The sequence below is a fragment of the Grus americana genome, chromosome 20, assembly GCF_028858705.1.
Source record: "Grus americana isolate bGruAme1 chromosome 20, bGruAme1.mat, whole genome shotgun sequence".
NCBI classification, from domain to species: Eukaryota; Metazoa; Chordata; class Aves; order Gruiformes; family Gruidae; genus Grus; species Grus americana.
The window spans coordinates 10131788-10150667 of NC_072871.1; the positions used below are offsets into that span (position 1 = coordinate 10131788).

Genomic DNA, 18880 nt, shown 5'->3' on the forward strand with positions numbered 1-18880 from the left:
CGCAGCAAACGGAACGGGTGGGCGAGCGGCACCAACGGCCCTTCCCTGCCACGCGCCGCCCCGTGCCTTTCACCCCTCGCCCACACCCGTTAAATAACGGAGCGTCGGACTGCAGCGTCGTCTGCACCGCGGCCGTCGGGAAGGAGGGAGAGAGCCTGGGTTTGGTACGGCATCCGCAATTTTAACTACGCAAAGACTCCATCGTGTTAAATAAACTCCAGTAACAGCTCTTGTATCTTGGTAGGATTAAAAGGAAACTAGCGACCAGATACATGTTTCAATAAAACTCGTAAGACAAGCAGAAACAGCCCCAAAACACGAGGGTAAAAGCGGCATTTGTGGTTAGTCCTTGCGGGGAGGGGATGAGGAGAAGGTGCTTCATTTCCAACAGCAATAAAGCAAAGCGAAGCAATCATCATTAAACCTGACTCTCCCTTCGCTCTTGTTCATCCCCAGCAGTCACTTAAAATGTCTTCCTTGCAAACATTTCAGCTTCCTTTTAAAAAGAAAAATAATTATGCAGGGGAATAACCACTTCTATTCTACAAACGCACAGATCTGAACAGTTAAACACACAACTTCGGGAACTTTTCCAAGATTTATATGTTTTGCATGGAAAGCAAATGTTTTTTTTCCTGCCTGGGAAAATATTTAAGTGCTAAGTTTATGAAGCCAAGTCCATTTATTCCTGGTTTATGTTGCTGCTCGGATGGAATCTAATTAGCGATTGAACCGGCAGCGTGGGGACGCGGTGCTGGCCGATGCCGCGAGCCCCCGAGCCGTGGCCGTGCCGGCACGTGGCCCCAGGGATTCCGGCCCAGAAATAGTTTTTCTCGGCGGCTCAGGACGGCAGGACCGGCTGAAGGACGACAGCACGGCCACCCTTTGCGGAGCAGCCCGAGGGCGGGCAGTGTGGCGGTGCCCAGGACAGAGCCCGAGGTTTCCTCCCAGCCCCGCCGGCCGCGGTGCATTGCTGTCGCGCTTTCTGACACAGGAAAAAAAAGTCTTTTCACGGTGATGCTCTTAGAAATAGCAACACTCGACTTGTGTTTTCCTGCGCACCTGCCTTTCTTACTGAATTGCTGGCTTCACCGTGTGCAGATTGAAACTCCTCCTTGTCCTTTTCGCTCAGAGCAGCTTCCACCTCCCCCAGTCCCAGGCAGGATCGGTGCCCGCGAGCCGAGGCAGCGGTGGGCAGCGGTTCCTGCCACCAGCGGTTGGGACCAGGACGGGCAGCTTTTTCCCTACCGAGATGACGTTATGTCGGCGAGACGGGCGATGCGACCCTCGCGGTATGGAGCACCACGAACTGGGAAGGAAAAACATCCCTGTTCTCCCAGGGAACTGTTAGCCTGGGAATTACTTCTTATTTCTAAGAGGGGCTCGTTCTGGCCTGCCCCACAGCAACGTCCAGCAACTAAAAGATGATAAAACTCCGAGATCTGTCCAGCCCTGAGACACAATTACTTGCTCAGACACCTGGAGACTTTTCACCCCGGACTTAAGGTCTTTCAGCTTTTTGCAGCAACACGGCACATGATTTGCCCCTACTCTTCCATTTATTTTTGTATTTTTGAAAATCTTTCTGGCCAGTTAAACCAGAACCATCACGATTGCGAAATCCAGGAAATTTGCTGCAATGCTCTGTAACACTTGCAAGGCAATTAGCCAAAACCTCCCACAAATAAGCTTTTTTGCCACACCATTCTAACCACCAAGCATCAACCCATTTTCTTAGGAAACAACATCTGCTGAAATAACTTCCTAATCTAGGAGCAGGCATGGAAAAAAAAGTCGCTGCAACTATCCCTAGCCCATGGTAAACACAATTTTCAGGCAGGGTTGTTCCACTCGGAGGGTACCGACTCCAGGTGCCGGAACTTGTCACATAGACCCTCTCCCCAGAAGATTTATTACCCGGTCAGGAAAGCCAACGGGGTTGAAGCTTTCCCTGCAGCGCTGATACGCGTAAGAGATGGTGCTTCCCCGGAGGAGCCCATGGCAGAGGTGATGGTGGAGCAGCCTGGGGCTTCGGGGCAGGAATTTGCACCCTGAACCCGACCGTCACAGGGTCTGAAATCCTGGGAGCTACGGGAGCTGCGTCCTATAGCTGTAGGAATAAATCACGGCACAGGCAGGACAGCTCCTGGGTAATCGTTGGTGAGAATAAAGAAACCTCTGGGCAATAAAGCAACCGTTTCCATTTCCTACCCCTGCGTTTACACGGCTTTTCTTCCTGGGAAGATGTCAACATATAGCAAAAATTAAGCTTAATTATTTGCCCTAGGAAACAGTTATCACACACAGATAAACTGAGGCAGAGCACGATAACGTAACCAACATTACGCAGCGAACCGGTGGCTGCCGGCAGCAAGACAAATCACGCTCGATACTTTTCCTTATTTCAGATTAAAATAGCAGCTATGCTTCTGTGCTATTTGTTATAATTCATTCCCTCCCTTAGTCTCTGTCCCTGCTTTCTCCCCCATCCTGAAAAACCAATAAAATAAAATAAAAAGCTTCCTTTTGGGAACGCGGCGGTAATAATGCTGCTACCATCTGTTGATAAGTCCAAGGACCTGCACAGGGAGGAAAGAGGCTGCAACGCTGAAAGGGAGTCAAGTGTTTGCATGGTTTTATTGAGAAATGAAATCCAGCTTTAAACACAGTAAATCGGAGACTATTCTGAATCACCTCTTGAATTTTTTAATGCTACTCCTGGGAGCACTGAAGGTAAATATGTTAATTTGACTTCAATCATGGTGCAGGGAAAAAAAAAAAAAGCAAGCTGTATTAGTTTAGGGTACCAAGTCTTAAAACTATTCATGCATTTCTGCATATTTTATACTCAGCAAATAAAGTTCCAAGGTTCTATAAGGAGGGTGAGAAATTATTCTGAGTAAGCAATAATGAGGTGTGCATTATATAAGGCTGATACTAATGGTAATCTATTATTAAAATTTAAGAGTTATAGCAGCTACATTTCAAACGGTCCTACAGCAGTTATCCTTCGCTAGGAAGGGAAAGCAGCACCTGGAGGAGGGCGGTTGGCGAGACAGCGGGTTTCATACGTGGCGCACGGGGTAACGGTCTCTGACCAAGCCGTACCCCAGGTCCGTGGGTAATCTCTCGGATATTTCCCCAATTAACTCCTCCACGGCGTACCACCACCGCTGCGGCAAGCAGCTCGTCCAGCCGCTCGGGCACGCTCGCAAGCCACGGCAGGTTCATATTCCCCGTGTGTTTAATTCTCTGCCTGATGTTTCAGCGTAACAGATCTCCCAAAACGCACCAGGCGTTAAAAGATTAACAGGGTTTCAAGTTTGTACATCTTAGTGATCCTCAGGGCTATCCTGACCCTTGCTTGCTGCTGCGATACCCCGCTTAGGCTGCAAGGAGGAGAGGAACACGACCGGTAAAACCCGACGTGCTTTTCCTACCTGTGCTCCTGCCAAACCGCCTCCAGGACCCTGAGAAAAGCAGCATCACGACATTCACGTCGGATACACGGACCACACCGGCATTCAAACCCACCAAGGGGAGAGCGCAGCATCGCAACCTCGTGATGCTCATCAAGCTTAAGCTGAACTTTGCTTAGTGCTGGTATGAGCTAGACCTGCTCGGCCCCTCTCCCAGCCCCGCTCCTTCCCGGGTTGGATGCTTCCCAGAGACCCGGGCTGGAAGAAGAGCCCCACGGTCAAACCTCGGCATGGGGCTGGGGACCGGCCACTCACCCCGATGGGGAATCGCTGGGCGCTGTGGGACCCATCCCAGCGAGCGATGCGGATTATAAGGACATGCCATCATCCAGTGCGACGGCACCTCTTGGCACTGCTGCGAGAAACAAACAGCAAAAAAAAAAAAAACCCAAAAAACCAGTCTGGCTCATTTTCCTCCTTCCTACATCTTTTGGTGAGAATCAAAAAGAGTCTCTGGGGGCTGTAAATCTGTATCTGACAAACCCACACAGGAACAGGCGCATCAGCGAGGGACCAGGTGCTGCAGCAACACCGGGCATCCCCCTGTTTAACCTGCTACAGCCGCGTCTTGCAGGGCTCCCGGACCCGAACACGCGCCGGGAACGCGGTGGTCTCACCGCATCACCTGCCCCTTGGAGGAAAATCCCCCCCTCGGCTTGCATGAAATGCAAAATTAAATTTTAGCTACATTTCAGAGCGTATTGCTAGCATGCCGCCAAGTTCTTTCTTTAAATGAATTTTTTCAGTAAGTTTAGATCCCAAAGGCAATGTTCTGCTCAAACCAAAGGATAATGAAACACGGCAATTTCAGGAGAAACAAACTTAGTCTGAGACCTTTCTGCACTGAAAAGGAGCTTAAATAGAGACGAACTCTTTGCTCTCCAGGCTGGGAAGCACACCAAAGCAGAAAGGATGGAGGGGGCAGAGAGAAAGTTGGCATTTGCCGGGTGCTTACGGCATCCCCTGGCTCCGTCTGCCCGCTCCCTGCTGTCTCAGCACCCACCTGGGCCGAAGGAGTTAACAACTCTTCTGGGACTGTGTAACAGGAGACGGGAGTTAGTCATCCAGGCATGTCCGGATCGGTATGAACCGGGAGCCGGCGTATGAATGAAGTTGCCTTGGAGATGCAGCCAAAACCAATGACCAGATATTAACTTTTCACAACGGGCTGCCAAGGGAGGCAGAACACGCGAAACCAGCAGGACGACAGCTTCCAGTGGAGGCGGGAGCATCCAGATACAACGGGAGGGACCCCTGAGCCCCCCTGGAGAAGTAAAACCCTGCACATTTTTGCTCAAGAGGCAGAAATTTCCCCTCGCAAAGCCAAGCGGGCCAAGGGCTAGCAACAAAACCCTGGTCTCGGACCTGCCGGCGTGGGTAAATGACGCCAGGATGCAAGATGCTGCCTTCCCTTGGTCTAATTTTAAAGTTGATAACAAAGATACCAGCACCCAGCTCCCTACTTCTTTCTGGAACCAGCTTCATAAGCAGAACAAACAGCTCCGGGCACCTTAGGCAAGGCAGCCGAAAGGAGATGTCATTAAACAAAACCATTAACAAGTCATTCAAAGGCTGGGCCGGTGAAGGACCACCCGTCAGCCAACATCCCCCTGCCTAACCTCAGCACTTCAGCTCCACTTCCAAGGGCAGTTTTGGAGGTGGATGAGCAGGAAGGAGCGGTTGCTCCAGCCGTGTGCTGGGCTCCTCTGCTGGCACCCGGCACGGTCACTTGGCAGGAGGAAGCTCAGCTTCAAGCAGAGGTTTCTCCACCTCAGCTCAGAGCAAGGTAGCTTTCCACGCGGCGTTTCTCCCGCCCTGACGAAGGGGGTCAGCCCGCTTCCCAAGGGGACTGCGCGAGGAGGACAGCGGGCGACCAACTAGAAGGCAGCAGGTTGCACCAGCAGGAAGAGCATCTGCTGAAGCCCACGGGTGAAGATCATGGGCAAAGCTCAGCTCACCTGGACCTCACCTCCCTCCAACCTCACTGGAGCACCGAGTCATGGAAAGAAATAGCTTTTCAACCACGACAAGGCTTGCGTTGCTTGAGATAAACTGGTGCAGCGTCTACTCAACCTCCGGGCATGCAAACATCACCCGCCGCTGGAGGACGCACGCTGTCAAAGGGCCACGGCACAACCGCCCCGTTTCTAACCCAAAGTCCGACCTCTGAAGGCGGAGATGCTTTTCAGGCCCTGCAACGTACCCCACCTCGGCTCAGACAGGGGAGGGTGGGATGCGGGAGAGCCACGATCCCCCCATCACGGCCGCGCTGGACACGGGACCCAGCCCCGCCACCAGCTCCAGCGCCCGGCCAGCCGGCCAACGGGCTGTAAAACTGCACCCCAGGCTGTCCGGGACATCACAGAGCTGAGCAGCGCTCGCCATCGCTCTCGTTAGAAGAGCGTGAGATGAAACGGACATATTTGTATTAGAGCCTGGAATGCAGAACGCTCCCGTTCCCGTCCGCGCGCCAGCCCCTTGATATTTTTTCCCAGAAGGAAAAACAGAAGATGCTTTCCATAAGCAGACGATTTCAGCAGCTAATTTTACCATCGCTTATGGTCGACTTTATGACTAAGATTTCATGCTGACTATATTAATCCTGTCAAATTTCAGAGTGAGAGAGAAATGATACTGTATATTTTATGGCTGCAATAACTTCTAAGCCATTAGACATGCATGCTGACATGAAAGTAATCAAATTGATTTTTTTCCTATTACAATGAAGAACTTTGTATGAGCAAATAGTCTTTCTGGCACAGGAATGAAACCCCAAGAAGCCTGCACTCACTCAGGAAATTAGGAAATCGCCACAAGCCATCGTTCAGAAATTTGGGTATTCTGCTTACTAACATGTTATTGTCACCAAAGCCGAAGAGGACACATTAGTCAACGAACCAATTGACAAAAGCCAACGCAAGGGATGACTGGAGGTTTTCAAAGCAACGTTAAATATTGCGTTAATTGCTTTCCCAGCATCAAAGGCTCCACTGTGCCTTTTTTAACCTCATCAGACGCACCGAGCCCCTCACACGGGGCAGCAGCTTGCTGGCCGCTTCTCCAGGTGTTGGGTACGCGAGCCAGAATAGATCACAAGAAGACATTTGGAGAGGTTCTCAGCAAGTCCCGAGGACCTGGAAGCATTAACGGACATCCTACAGGTGCCAAGACGAAGGGCTTAAGCCCCGTGTGCAGGCACGTGGGTGCCGAGGCAGCAGGGAACGATAAAGCCCGCGTGCCAGACGGTCAGCTGAGAAACCAGCTCCGTCCCTCTGCAGAAAGCAGAGACAGATCATTTAAAAGAATTCTTTACATGCAAATAGGCCTTTAATTAGAAATTCCACTTGCTTAGTGTTTCGTTGTTTTTTTAAACCCAACTCACATCTACACTCCAGACTAGGAAGCCTTTCTTTGACTTGCAGCAATTACTTAAAATTCTAATTTAAAAGCCTTTAATCTGACGCATTTGTGAAGTTCCAGAGAAAGTCGGGTCAAAACAGACCCCGCGATTGGCAGACAAGGCGCAGGGCAGAGGTGACGGTCGGGGCGTCCCCTGCCATGTGCGGGACCCCCGTGTCGGGGTACCCCGGGGCTGCGCGGCCGCTGCCTGCACAGGTGGGGGCAAACCCAGCCCAAGGCAAACCCAGCCCAAGGCAGGGGCTCTGCAAGCCAGGCCTTGCACAGGAAGGGTGAACCGGTCTGCACACCTGCAAGGTGCAAAAACCCGTGAAAACCTGTTTTCTTCCTCTGATGCGTGAGTACGTGTTGGGTGTGAGAGGACAAGATCGGCTAGGTTCACAACCTTGAAAGACGCGGTAACCAGAAGCAATTAAGCGTAGATAACATGTATAATGTAATAGACTTAAACGGCACCCTGACGGGCGTAGCTGTGTCTCTCCTATAGCCAATTAAAATGAAGATTTTCTTTTAATTTTAAATATGGGTCGCATACCTTTTTGTAGAATATTGATATCACTCATTAAATAACGTCAGATCTTTCAAACCAAGTAACCTGCACATAAAAAATTTGCATACATATGTGCCAAACCTGTCAAAAGGCTCAAATGAAGACGTGTGTGTGTACGTATGTACGTATGCATGACTTCTTTGGGCGAGCAAAAGAACTGCAGATTTAACGTGCATTTAGTTGAAAATCAAAATGCTTTAATGACTCTCTAGCATTAAGATGTATTTTTGGTGTGGTTTGGTTTTGTGTTTTTGGGGGGTTTTTTGAAAACAAAAAGAACTTAGAAATAGAAAACCATAAACCCACAACCACATGGATCACCTAAACCAAGATTTGCTGAGCGCCAATTTTAGTGAATTCATTTGTCCTACATCACAAGACATTTGTAAAGTCATTGCTGTTGCTGCTGCAACCCAAACACACAAAAGGTTTCCATACCTGTTAGTAAACAAAAGGAACTCACTTGTTGGATCACTTTTACGCTTGGGGTTTTTCTTAAATTTAGCTTTAATTCTACTTTAAGATTCACAAACAGACGCTCACAAAAGCACAGAGACCCACGCTTGCATCTATAAAGCCTCTTGCTGCGCACCCACGTAGGTGCACGTTGTTATCCATCTCTTACCTTGCAGAACCCGAACAAAACCATCCCGTGACTTTGCCATGATCTCTTTTAGGAGAGGAGAGCTCTGCCCAAGCAGGGCTGAGCAAACATCCCCTCGCTGCCTTTGCCACTTCTTCCAGTGTTTACTGTTCACATATTTTTTACATGAATCCCCTCCCGCCCGATGCACAGGAAGCGGCAGAGCGGTACGCGCGATCCGGGGAGTCACAGCCCAGCGACGCGTGTGTTTCATTGCCCACATTCCTCCGCAGTGAGCGCAGTGCTCAGCACCATCAGCGCTCCCTGCGCTGCTACAGACCTGGAGGGAAGGGACGGACACGGGGTGACACCCCCAGCCAGGCTGGGGGACAGGGACAGCTTTGAGGGCTTCCTATTGCTACAGCTCCAGCTAGCATCACCTCCCGCAATTAAGAAAGCAGAGTTCATTTGGGGGGTTTTTTTGGGGGGGTTGGGCTTTTTTGAGCTTTTTGTTTGGTTCTTGGGTGGGTTTTTTTTTAATTGCATACAAGCAAATCCTTTCCTAACAACACCCAAGCCAGAGCCCGTCCCAGCACACTGAGCACCATTAACCAGCGCCCACCAAACGCATCCCCTCCTCTGCCGCTGCGGTTGGTAAGGACCCCCCTCCCCGAGCAAGCCTGCTCCACGCACCGGGCTGGGGATCTGGCGGGCTGCAGCTGCCGAAGGAAGATGCTCCATCAGCACGCGAGACACGAGCCACAGCCCGCGACCAGCTTCACCCGAACCGCGACGCCTTCAGCTACCCGGTCCGGAGGAAGGCGATTTGTGCGGCCGTCAGCGGGCATCGCTGGCAGGCAGGGGCTGATCCGGGGCACCCGGCGCTCCCAACGCTCCCGCTGGCTCGGCCACAGCGGAACACAAGCGTGTTATTCAGCAGAGAATCCTTCTAGCCAAACGGTTACAAAATGGTGCTTTAAAGTTACCACCCAAACCCCCCGAATCCGTAGTTTTGCGAAGGTAGGAGAGGTCTCCCGGGAGAGGCGGCGAACAGTATCCATGAGTTTCTCGTGACCTTACGGAGATTGCCATGACAACACCGCTTCGATCCTCCAAACATGGATATATTCATTTGCACTAGTGTGATTGAGAATAATTAGAGCGAGATTCCCCGAGCCGGGGAGTCACAACCGTACAGCGGTTCACGGCAGCGGAGCCCAAGTTTCGAGGGAAGCAGCCTCAAATTTAAATGTAAAAAAGAAAACCCACAACACTCTTTAGAGCCGCGTGACCTAATTCATTATAAAGAATGTCAGTTAGCAAACCTTTTAAATAAAACATTAAGCCAGAGGTAATTTGAAGCCTTGTGGATTTTGTTTTACTCAATTATTTTCTAATGCTTCAACTTCAAGAATAAATATGCAGAAATAAAAAAATATACTAAGGGTTTCATTTAATTCTTTTTCAAAAGAAATGAAGACATTCATCCTAAACCAAAATACCCTCAACCAAACCAGATTTTTAATTAAAACTTTTATGTCCTACAAGATTCTTCAAGGTTGCAATATCTGCTTCCACATCTGAGAGCTAGCATCACGCTTGCAGAAGGGTGAGCCCATAATTCACGTTAGAATAACCTGTGCTATGCATTAGTATAACTTATTTCCGAGACACATACTCACAAATTAAACCAGGTTTCAATATTATTTTTTTATCCTTGCCCATAATTTACATAACCAGCTGCAATTTTCACTCTGTTTGTTGGGAAGGGTTTCCCTCCAGCACACACAGAGACAGCAGAAGATCACGCCGGCCTCCGCTTCGGTTTTATTAATGCATGATGGCAAGGACGTGGCTGTAGCGAGGCAGGTAGGAACATAAAACCTGGCGAGGAGCGGTGGAGGATAAAAGCTACTGTTGATATGCACAGTCTAATATGAGGTTAATTGGGAAAGGGGGGAAAATAAAGGGAAGGAGCTTCATGATTAGTGCTGCAAGTGCTCTTCTAAGAAATACTATAAAACCCAAAGAAATTCTATTTCTTCTTGCTGCAGGCCTTCACAGAGGTTGGGCTTACCTACAGAAAGAATAATTTAGAGTCTAGACAATTTCACTGTATTTTAAAAGACTCTGAGGCCTTCATTCAACCTGGACAAGCTTTTCTGAGCACTCTGCCAGGTCACGGGATGGGTTCCCAAAGGGAAACACGCGACTCCCGCGAAGGGAACAGGGTGCCCCCAACGGGCACCCAGACTCTCCTGGGGTCCAGGTGCTGCTCTCGACGCAGCCCAGCTCCACGCCGGGGTCACGCCTCAGCCCGCTGCCATACGGCACTCCTGATCTTTACACTGACCGTCTGTTCCAAAAGAAAAAACCACCTATTTATATGCAGGGCTGCTCAGTTGTTGGGTTTTTTTAATTTCCTAACCGCTGCAACAGTTCAAGGGAACAAAATCCACTCTACCCCATTGATCGGCAATATTGCTGGATATATTTCCAACTGGAAATACAAGGGGAACACGGGAAAAGAGCAATCAGTTATCCAGCGTGAGAGATAACCCCGCTGTCCTGGGTAAAGCCAGCCCTGGGCACGCACACAGCGGGACAGGCAGAGCCGACAGCAGGGCAGCCCACCTCCGAGGACGAAGCCCACCCAGGACAATCTCCAGCCCCACGGCCCCCGGGATCTGCAGGGACAGAGGCTGTCGGCGGGACGGCTGCTGGTCACTCCTGAGCCTGTACTCTGGGATAAGCAAATACAGTCAGAAGGAGGAGTCCTTGGGAGAAGAAAAAAAAAAAAAATTGTTTAGAGCTAAATATTTGATTTTCATTTGGCAGCATCACCATTTTCAAGAGGACACCAGAAAGAGATTTGCAGAAACGTGCTTAACGCTGCTCCGCTAGCAAGTCTGCACCACGAAACATCCAGGAAACAAAGAAACCCAGAAGATAAAAACACTCCTTTCTGCCACCGTGCTTAGAGTAAAACACCTCACTACTTTGATTCACCCTTCCATGCAATCTTTAAAAAAATAAAACCTCATCCTTTCCCTGGAATTCACCAAGTGGGCTCCAGTGCGTATCTCCGTGCGGCGAGCAGGGTACCCGGAGATGCCCGGGGCAGGCGACGGGGAGCACAGCGCAGAGCCAACGCTTGTCATCGCTCCCTGCTGTAATTATCACATCGCAACCACACCCTGGGGCTATTTTTGGGGTATTACAAGTTCTCCTCTGTGCCACCGAAATAGGGTATCTCGTGCTGGCACAAGGTACAAACGGTGGGACCCAGCTGAGCGCCGTCATGCACATCGCACGGAGACATCCACCCGCCCAGGGCACTCCAACGCCGCTCTCACCAAGGGCTTCTGCTACAGATCGAAAACTACTGATGGATCTATTTCTCTGCAGCAAAGAATAAACAGGGATTAGTATTCACCCGCTCAGAACAGGGAAACCCTGCAGCTAGAGGTGGAGTCAGTCAATGCCTCAACATCCAGCCTAAGTTGCTCGACGAATGCTAACTACGACTTCCAGCTTATTTATCTAATTTGGTTTGATTTTGAAATATTGAGTTATCTAACCAGACACAAAAAGAAGTCTGAAAATTAACCACGCTAGTGAAAACTCTCTCTGCCATTTTATGACACTGTAATTCAATATGTATCTTGGAATATTACTGACTTTTGTCAATCACATTTGTATTGAGAAATGCCTAAAAAAAAAAAATCAGGACAAAAGCTACAGCTTTTCAAAATGATCTTAAGCGTCTGAAAAATGGGGTTCTACAGTGAATGAGCCTTTTCAACTTTTGACTGCGACCCACAGCCTGTAAATATTTCAGTCATTTAAGCCGGTTACAATATTTGTTAGGGTCTGGTTTTGTCAATCGATCTGTAATAAGAGCACAACAGCCGATACCTATAAAACAATCCTCTCAATTTTAGTAGAGTCTGGTTTCCATATTAGAAGGGGGCAGCTCTGAACTGATACAACCAGTTTCTAACAACAACAACAACAACAAAAAAAAAAAATATATATATATGTATGGAGGAGGGATGAAGCCAATGGCAAAATCCACAACGACTTCAGCCAGGGCCAGGATCTCCTCCAGGAACGTGCTGATGCTCAGAGAAACCCAAAGAAGATGCCAAGGCTGGACCGCCCCGGGGCAGGATCGCCCGTCCCACCGTGGGTGTCCATGGTCCGACCTCCCATCGCCCAGGCAGTGCCCCCCATTCCAGATGGTCTTACTGGTACCAGAGCCTTACCAGTGCAATAAATGTGTAATATCGGACATCCGGGGAGTCTGACACCGTGAGTCAGGTACCTAGAGGCCGCTGCTCATGGCGAGGGCGATGCTGTGCACCCCCGGCCACTGCAAACACGAGACGCACCACCGAAGAATTTCAGAGCGCGACGGATAGCTGCAAACTAACAGAGCCCGTAATGACTATCGGTGCGGATTTGAAACAACGATCTGAACGCAAAAAGCCTCCCTGTCTATTCCTGAACCCGTGAGGTACAATACTCTCCCCCTCAACCCAGCCCTCATTTTAAAATTCATCCTTTATCAGCTTGAGTTGAGAAAATCCAGCAGAAAGGCACAAATGGATTGTGCTAGTAAGCAGAAAAACTGTTACATCTTCTGAATGTAATTTTGCCAAAAGCCTCTGCACAATTTTTTTTGTCACGCTTTGCATTATGAAGGAAATTTCTTTTTAGAAGAACAGGAGAATGATTTGCATAATATTCTTTGCAAGTTAATATCAGCCTCTGATAATGATCTCTGCATAATGCAAAAACGTTTGAGAAGACTGTTACAACACTAAGTAATCATATTTTAAATTATGTTTCCCTTTATAGAAAGGTGTTGCAAAAACACACAGACATGAAATCTGTCTGTTGAAGTCCCAAGAACCACCTGACCATCTTCCCACTATTCTACTGTTACAGATTGCAACACCGCCTTTCAAAATCTTACAAAACAAATTACTCTGCAACAGTCTGGCTTCACAGAAGGCAGAGCTTTTTCCTGTGCCGATGCTCCAGCACATCACATTTCACAAGAGCTTCTGATGTACTGCGCAAGTTAAGCAAGGACCTGGAAATTAAGATGTAATGCAATTAGATGTACCGCAGCAATTAAGGCGGACTCTCCCGCCCGTACTCGCACCGAGCCGTGCCGCGCTGCCGAGCCGCGAGGTAACGTCGAGATGAGGTGGCATCCCCTAAATGCCACCAGGTCCTGGGGACGCTGGTTTGTCCGGGCTGCTCCGTTGCCTGGCTGGCCGCAGAGCCATCTACAGCACGTGCCACCAGCGCCACGTCCCCACCGCGCAAGGTGTCCCCTCCAGCAGCCAGCGATCTTCCCGAAATCTCTCCGAGGGATTAGGTGTTGTGCGATGCAGTCACAAGATCTCTGCTAACCCCATCGTTCATGCCTAATTAGGTCAGGAACTAAACATAAAAAGAAGAGGTCCAGGAGGAAGCCGTTTATACAGGCACGCCGAGCAGCATCCTATTAGATGTGGGCACCGGCTATTTCCCTCAACCCATCTCAAACGGGGGATGTGGGTGGGAAGCTAATGCACTTGGATATTAAATGCTTAATATGTCACTAAGACTTAACAACCACAACCAAGTGGTTTAAACCTGAGCTAACCTTCCCTGAACTAAAATAAAACTGCGCAAGGAATGCGGAGCGGTTCTCGGGACAGCCCTTGCGCAAGGCGATACAATGCAGGCGGCGTACGCTTCCACGAAGCCAAGAAAGACAACGCTTGCACGCCAACCTATTTCTCATCGTACAAGCGATTAACGGTCTCAGATTTGGAAGAAAGCACGAGGTGGGACCCATGGCATAGGCTCTGCCCCCGCGAGCATTGCCATGCAGCGCCAACGCCGGGACGTGCCCCAGAAAGCAAACGTCCCCCGCCGCTGCCCACAGCACCCTCGGGACCACAGAGAAAAGGACACATAGTCCGCTTGCGCTGCCCACGTCTCTAACACATACAACAGGGCATCATTCAGCGGTGAGGGTGGGTGGGGTTTTTCCCACCTACAAAACTAAGTCTCAAATTCAAATACGAGATCTGCGCAGCCACGGCACGGAGAAAACGGCCTCTTGCACGTCAGAGCGAGCTCGGCAAGGCCGGTGTGTCTGCTCAACTGCTGCGCTCCAGATAGAAACGGTAACGGGGACCCGTGATCGTTCCTCTCCCCTCCAGGTTCTGGTAACTCGCAGAATTTGTCCGACCGTGTTCAGTGACGGGCGGGAGAAGAACAACCAGGGTAAGTTCTCAGACCACAGACTGGCCAGGCAGTTTTGGGGGGAGATTTTTGCAGGCATTCATTTCTTGGTGGCGTTGGCCGTCGCAGCGTCATTAGCCCGTGTACACACTCGGGATGTTTCTCCAAGGCCTTCAGCGCATTGAGTCTTCGTACAGCAGGCTGTACCCAAGATGCTCTGGCACTGTGGACACAAACCCTTCCACCCGCCCGGTTTTCAGCACACTGGGGAGCAAGATGTTTTTGCAGGGTATTGTCAGGTCCCAGCACACCCCACGCCAATCCTCCAACAATCCTTCACTCCTCCCCACCCTCTCCTCTGCATACCTTTTAGCAAGTTCCAAGCGGTTCCTTGCTACACCCCAACACAGGCTTCCTCGAATTTGCAAACTCCTTGCCCTCTCTCCACCAGAAACACCGATGCTGAACCCACCAGCAGCGTCCTCGTCTCTGTGCTGGAGACGGGGCTCCTCTGCAGCTCCAAAACTCGTGTAACAGTGACCAAAATTAAAACCAGCGATGGACGCAACACCAGAAGAAGGGAAAAATCCAGCAGCTGCCCCGGGCTCCCATGCTCCGGCGCAACCCATGCCGGCGGCCACGGCACACACCGAACGGCAGTACGGGGTCAGGGCGCAGAGCAGCTGCTGCAGCCGCAGACCCGGTGCTGGGCACAGAACTCGTTACAACTCTTTAACGAGCAGATTTGAAATCAGTTGACTTGGTTGGTGGAGACGCAAGCTGTGATCATGATGAGGAAGCCTGGCCGCTGGCTCGCGGGGGATGCGGCTGCACAGAAAGCCCATGGAGAGGCGGCCACCCCACGCGTGAAGCCACCACCACCTCCAGCCGCATCCAGCCGTGTCTCCAGCAAACCTGCACAAAAGCCTCCACGAACAGCAGTGCGGGCGATGCATTTGCGCGCCTCTCTGAGTATCAGATCAAAACTGATCCTTCGTCAGGACACCACAGCATGGTGGGTCCCAGGACGAAGCCCCCAGTGCCCTGACTGCTCAGTGACACCAGGCAACGCAAGCAGCATTGAGAACTTGGTGGGGTTTTGTTTTGTTTTCAAAAATCACAAGCAAATCTCTCCCTCCCTTCCCCAAACCAGCATACCCATCCGTACCGGCGGGTGGTACCACCAAATGCAATTCATGTGCCCCCTACCCACCTCCTGCGTGCCCGACAGCTGTCCCCTCCACACCAGGAGGGAAACCTTCCCCGAAGTCCCAGCAAACCCCGCAGCCATCGGCATGTGCGCTTGGGAGATCACGAGGGTGTGGGAACCGCCTCGTGAACTGCCTGAACCCAATATTTCTATTGCTAATGCTGCACGTCACGTTGTACGTAACATTTCTGAGACACAGAGGAGGAGGTCAGGAGCAGGCTGGAGGGGGGGGAGCGGACAGACACCTTACCGGCTGCCTGCCAGACATCCAAATGATTTCAAAAGCACGTATCCGTCGAGGGAGGCTGCAAGAGCAGGGCTCCTGGCGGGTTGGCACTCGGCATTAATTTGTGTTGCTCTATAAATATATTGCAAATGAACTGCATATAAACGCCTTTAAGAATCTGGGGGGGAAATACCAGTTTGGAGGTACAAGGGCTGCATATGTTTTCCCAGGTGGTATACACAAATCATGACTTTCACTACCTAAAACCTCACAAACCAGTTAGTAAAGGCTACCGGAGTATTTTTGTTGTCTAAAATCACTTAGACAACACGATGCACTGTGGACATCGCCAGTGGACACGTGTACCACTGCAGCGGTTCTCCGTATTTTGTTGGTGGCCAAGCAGAAAGAAATAACCCTGGATGCTCCGCCGAGCCGCGGTGGGGCGCGTGGCCTGACCCCGACACACGCAGACCACGGGTTCTGCTCGGGATGCAGCCCGGGAGCGAGGTCTGCCCAGAGCTCAGCACGGTGTCAGGCAGGCGGTACCCGAGAGCCGGCAGAGCTTTGCTCCTCTCTCAGGCAGGAGCTGCCCTTCTGCAGGGGCTGGCCAGCCCGGCAGCACTCGGGCGAGCACAGACTGGGTCTTTCTAAAAGCATCCATTGGATTTTGGTAAAAAAAAAAAAAACCCAAATAATTAGCGCTGTCGGTAAGATCTGCGAGCCTCGGTAAAAACCAAACAGCTCTGGGCTCCCTGCAGAAAACATCCTATCCGTGCAGCGCGAACACTGCCAGGACTGCTCAGCTCCAAGCCCTGCCGTGCATGCGGCTGCTGCCTCCGAGGCCACGCGGTGATTTCATCACTCGGCTCCTCCACCCCCTCCAAGCCGCACTGCCCTCCTGTCCCACCGCCCCAGCCTCAGCTCCCTTCCAAAGAGCAAAAAGTTAAGTCCTCCCTTCTGCGTTGTTTCTCGTGCCAAATCCAGATCAGTCAGCAAGTACTGCAGGATACACCTCCCCTAAGGGCACTCACAAACAAGACAACAGCCAGTTCGGGATCTTAAGGGGAAGATAAATGAGAAAACTTCCTAAATTTAATTGTAAAAATATTCATGAAGATACCAAGTGGCTCGGGTACCTCCAGCTGCTCTCTGCAGGAGCGCCCGCTGACCCCCACGGGCACGCAGAGGCGCTTGTCCAAGCCTGCGAAGGGTCTTGAGTGGGGGCATCGGGCAGCCCGCGTGAGCCCAGGGAGAGGGATGGACACCGCCACAGGTACGACTGATGGCAGGATATCAACTGACCTCACTCACAACCGTGACAGGCTCCGAGAAGACAACAGCTCGAGATGCGCCCGGCTCCCGTGCTCCTCTCCAGGCTGGTGCCCGCTGGGGAGCGGGATGGGACAGCACATTACGGGCTCTTTCCCAAATCGGTTCACGAATCTTCAAGGATAGGGGACTAGAAATCTTAACAAGACCGTGCGAGGATATAAAAGTATACATTGTGCTGAGATCAGCGTTGCAATCTGGAAGCAGAAGCGCTGCCACCATTAGTGGATCTGAAATCAACCCGGAGGCGAGCCGCCCCAGCTGGCAACCTGGGGTCTCCAGCCCTCGCTGCCCGACTCCAGGGCAAACCAGCCTCGGGCTCGACGCTTACATTGCAAAACCAAAGTGCTGCGTGTACATTGGGCTCAATCTACATTTTTACAGTCTCACAACAAAAAACACCAATGGAAAAAGAAAAGAAAAAACCAAACCACCCAACAGTCATCTGAAAGACCAGTTATTAGATCGCTTGAAATGAAATTCCCACAGATTTTATTGGACTACTCAGATATTGATTCTGGTGTGCTGCTTGCTCAGTCTGCAACACAGAAATTCACCTTGCTAGAAATCCCCCCTGCGCGCTGGGCCAGGAGCACACGTTTGGGAATATTTGGGGTTGCTTTATTTTCCTCCTTCTTCCTTGGCCTACAATTGCCAGTGCACATCAATAAAATAAGCCAGGAATTTCAAGCAGTAATTTCTTCGTTCCCTGCCTGCGCGTTTGCCACCACGCCGAGAGACGGAAGAGCGCGGGAAGCCTCAATGCCCACGCAGGAAAAGGAGCGTGCAGCACAGATGCCACATCTCCCATCCCCGTCCCAGGTGGTCGTCACCTGGCTGTATCTCTGCGGGGTTCTGGAGCAGACTTGCGTGTACCCCTCGGGTACCTGCCCTCGGGAATTCCCTCCTCGTGCCGGATCCCCAGGGGACCACAGCACGGGAAGGCAGAGACGGAGGTCGAACACCCCAGGGTATTGTGTCGGTCTCTGCGTCGCTCTCGTGGGGTGATTTCCCTTCCCATCCCCAAAGGCAGCTTAACTCGAGTGGCATAAACGCCGTGGGTTGGCACCCCGGGGTACGCCTCTGCCAGCAACACCCCCCCAGTTCCTCCAGCCAGCAGAGCTGGGACACGGATGGGTCACGCTCCAGCGGGGCCTCCCCCATCCCTGGCAAATAAGATGATTTTGCATCCCCATCCCAAATTCTCTCAGGTTATAAATTCACGCGATGCCTGAACACTGGACACAAAACGATGACAGTATGATTTCATTTTTTTTTTTACCCACATAAAAAGGGAATAAAACAATTAACCCCCAGCCTGTGTTGTGTGTGAATAGCTAGTTCAGAGCTCCAAGAACGCGCCTCCATCACCCCGGCCGTCCAACATCCGAGTCCCTGTGATGAGGTGCCAGCAGCACGCTCTGTGCTTCACGGTTCGCTTCACAAGGCACGAACCCAGCCCCAAGAAACCGCCATCACTTTCCCCAAACCCCTGCAGATGTTTCAGCTCAAGCCTCCCGGCCGACACACCAGCATCCACTCCCTCGTCCGCCTGCCCGTGCAGTAAAGCACCGTGCGACGGCACAGCGAGCTCGGAGCGGAGCAGCTGGAAGATGACAGCTCTGCAACTTCCAAATTTCTATTTAGCTTTTTTTTTTTTTTTTTCTTTCTTTCTTTTCCTTTTAAATAAGCACAAGCTGGGCTGGTACTCCACTCCTCCCTCAGCGGGATGTGCTCATCCTTCGGCTTCACAGCTCATCCACTCCTGAGCTGCATCACTTGCACACCCACCCTGTTAACAAGTCAGCGCCCCGTCCCGATGCCGGGAAGGACA

At 51.1% G+C, this 18880-nt stretch overlaps 1 protein-coding gene across 4 annotated transcripts in view; it reads right to left on the reverse strand.

Annotated features, from left to right (window-relative positions):
• NACC2 (NACC family member 2) overlaps positions 1-18880 on the reverse strand; it is a 66909-nt gene that overhangs the window by 36653 nt on the left and 11376 nt on the right. The gene's annotated exons all lie outside the window — the stretch shown is intronic.